The sequence below is a fragment of the Triticum aestivum genome, chromosome 5B, assembly GCF_018294505.1.
Source record: "Triticum aestivum cultivar Chinese Spring chromosome 5B, IWGSC CS RefSeq v2.1, whole genome shotgun sequence".
NCBI classification, from domain to species: Eukaryota; Viridiplantae; Streptophyta; class Magnoliopsida; order Poales; family Poaceae; genus Triticum; species Triticum aestivum.
In genome coordinates, this window is record NC_057807.1 from 30,375,369 (window position 1) to 30,379,239 (window position 3,871).

Sequence of the window (3,871 nt, forward strand, 5' to 3'; positions counted from 1 at the left end):
GCGCGCGGGGCTCTCCCCTGGCGGCGCTGGAGGAGAGGGTGGAGATCGTGGGGAGTGGGGGGTGAAGTGGGGAATGGGTTAGGGTTTGGGGGAGTGGGGGGGTTAAGCAGGGGGTAGGGTGGGCCGGTCGGGTAGCCTGGTTCGGCGGCCAGTTGGGCCGTTCGGCCCAGTTGGCCAGGGGGGTTTCCTCCTTCTTTTGTTATTTTTTTTTCTGTCATTATTTATTTTAAAATACTTAGGCAGTTTATAAAATTGTGTTTATTACACCATATTGACCTATGTAAAATATGGCATCTCCCAAACACTTTTGTTTTAAATTTTGAAAAACTTTAATCGTTTGACTTGATTTTAAATTTGAATTCGAACCGTTTTTGAACCATCGCGAGATTAATAACAGTAACCGAGGTGACGTGGCATCATTAGCGTGGAATTACTGTAGCATGATGTCAGGACCCCGACTCGATGTCACATCGATCTAGCCATTAACACCTCATATCACTTTGCGGCCTCACGCACGGTATCCCCACGGGTGTCGTCTTACCTTTTCCCGGGACCGTTTGCGCCTTTTGGCTCACGTATATGATAGTGTCACTAGCATCCATATGATAAGGAGCCCGGGCTGACATGACTAGTCATAAACCCAAAGTGGCACAGACTTACAGGGACAGGCATCCATGACCCAGCTTCGAACGTGTCGGTCATCAGCAAGTGGTTCCGGGCTGTAGCACTGTGCTAGCAGGACTCCGGTAAACCGGGCTGTAGCGGGCTGACAGGACTCCGGTACTCAAAGCGTGACATTTCCCCGAAGGGACAGACACAGGAACAAAGAAGGACACATGCCGGCCAGCCTAAGTGTTCCAGAGCAGTAGCAAGCTACCATGGCTCAGCGGTAACACTAGGAGACATTTCCCGGTAAGAGAGGCTACTAAAGATAAACAACTAGATAGTCAGATCCCACACATAGCACTACACATTACACGTACGCATAACATGCAAGTATGTGCTGTATAACATGGCATCACAGCATAACTCAACAAATAAATAGATAAAGGCTCAGAAGAGCCGTCATAGCATTTATTGCAAACAGGGGTCACAAGACCCGTCATACAGAGCATACAAGCAACAAGCGGAAGCATTACATGTCTGGGTACAGACATCTATAAATGAAAAAGGCTGAAGAGCCTGACTATCTACAACATCCGATCAAGATCGTAGCTGAGGTACTAGCTACTAGTCGAAGTCCACGAGAACACTAGTAAGACCGAAGTCTCAGCTGCAAAAACATAAATAAAGCAACATGAGTACAAAGGTACTCAGCAAGACTTACATCAGATCCTATCATACATGCATTTGTATCAAGAGGGTAATGTGGGGTTTAGTTGCAGCAAGCCAGCTTTGACTCTGTGGCTATCCTGTTCTACGACTACCAGAAACTCTTGAGGTGAAACAATGAACACGAGTCCACTAATCACCACACAATACACTACTATGGATTCATCCCCGTCTCCCTACGAGAAGGCCATCCATAGCACTCACACTTGTCTTGAGCATTTTAGAGTATCCACTTCAAGTTGTCTATGTACCATGTAAGCATCCAAGAAGTCCATAACCGCGGACTCGGCTATTCGAATAGATCATGTTAACCCTGCAGGGGTGTACTTCTTCACACATGCTCTCGCCACTTACCGCCATGTACACGTCATGTATCTCGGCAACCTTCAAGCGGAAGCCTGGCGAGGGTGTCGGCCACGACCTGACTAACCACACAAGACTCTATTCCAGGTTTATCGCCTATTCGGGTTCCATCCGCAAGGAGATCCGACCGGGGTGTCGCTCACGGCCCCAAACGATGTGAGCAGGGTTCCCGAGCCCACCAACCGGGTGCCACTGGGTACACCGTGCCACGTGTGCCTAGTCTGTCCCAAGCCCACCCTGCCGGGTGCCACTTGGTAGAAGAATAGCACTACCTACAAACACCAGAAACTAGTTGCGACTCCTGGACAGAGACCAAGTTGGTTAATAAGTCGAGAGGGGTCGAGTTACCGGAACCCAATGTGTGGTAGTATCGAGTCATTGGACAACATACACAGAACTCAGTGCTTAAGGACGGTTCCAGTGAGACAACCCACCATGTACTCCTACATGGCCTCTCACCGCTACCTTTACCAAATCGTGTTCACACACTTCACTCTCAGCATCAGAACATATCGTAACACTCCAATTCATTCCCAATGAACCAGACCTGACACAACTCTAAGCAATAGCAGGCATAGCATGGTATAAACACATCAGTGGCTTCAATCAACTCCTACACCTGCTAGTGGGTTTCAACTATTTACTGTGGCAATGACAGGTCATGCAGAGGAATGGGTTCAACTACCGCAGCACAAAGTAGCAGATGAATCGTTGTTGTCCTAATGCAATAACTGAGAGCAGGAGCGAGAGAGTAGGGTTTTATCGAAATGAACAAGGGGGGTTGCTTGCCTGGTAAATCAACAAGGGAGGCACTGCTTCACAGACAGGTACTCTGGAACGTCTCCGGAGCAGGACCTATCGAGAAGGAACGGTGCCGGCAATCAATACACAAACATATGCAACAATATGATGCATGAACATGGCATGTAGATGTGATGCTGTTGAGCTAATGCAACTAGTGTTCAATTGGTTTGAAGTCCATTTGAACCAAAGGTTCAAATACATTTCTAAATTAGGTCTCTTATATATGCCATAATGTGTTTTCCCATATTCAGCATGTATAGGTTGGTTTTTCATGCATGAAACTAGTACAGATGGAAAGGTTGCATTTTTCTGATAATTTTTCATATATAAATTATTTAAATCTGAGCTACGGTTGAATTGATATGAATTTTTGAAGTTTAAATCAATTTCTGGATTTTCTGAATTATTTTAATTCCAGAAAATGTATAATTGCGTCAGCATGACGTCATCATTGCATCAGCGGTCAACGCGGCTGTCCAGGTCAATCCTGACGTGTGGGACCCACACGTCAGTGACAGGGGGTTAACCCCGAGTCAAACCCGGGCTGGTTAGCTTTGACTAAGCCCTGGGGCCCACTTGTCAGCGTCAGTAGGTGGGGGGTTAGTGACTAATTAACTAAGCCACGTCAGCCCGCCGGAGTTCTGGCCGGCGGCGACCATTAGCGCGGCGGCGACTCGCCGGACTTGCGTTACAGACGGCGTTTGATCGTGCTAAGACCACCGAGGCGTAGCCCGTCTTCGTCCGCAACCAGGGGAGCTGATGGGGGGGCTGCGGGGGCGCCGGAGCTCGCCGGAGCGAAGCTCGGGGCGGCGGCCGGAGTTCGGGATAGCGCGGGCGTGGGGCTGCAGCTCGCGTTCGAGCGAACGGAGGGCACAGGCGGTAGCTACGAGGCAGCAGGAGCACATCGAGCTATCTACGCGAGGCGGAGGTGCTCGGGGGCACGGAGCTCGCCGGCCATGGCGGACGGCGGCTTCGGGCGCTCGTGGGGCAGCGGCTACAGGGCACGCGCAAGAGAGAGAGGTGAGGGGAAAAGAAGAGAGGCTCACGGCGGACTCGCAGAGCAGGCCGGTGTGCTCGGGGACGTCCTGCGTCCGGCGAATTGACGGTGATGGCGGCGAGGTCGATCTCCGGCGTCGGTGGTGAAGAAGACAACGGCGTCGGCGATGGAGCGCGTCCGAAGGTGCGTGGCTTGACGAGGAGGTAGAGGGGGTTGAGGCGGAGCTGGGAAGCGTCTCAGGGAGGCGAGGGGAGGCCGGTGGCTACGGTGATGCCCGTCGGCGGCGGCGGTGGTTCTCGGGTGAGAGGGAGAGAGAGCAGGGGAAGAGGAGGAGGGCGAGGAAGAGTGAGAGCGGTGCGGCAGCTGCGTGGCTTC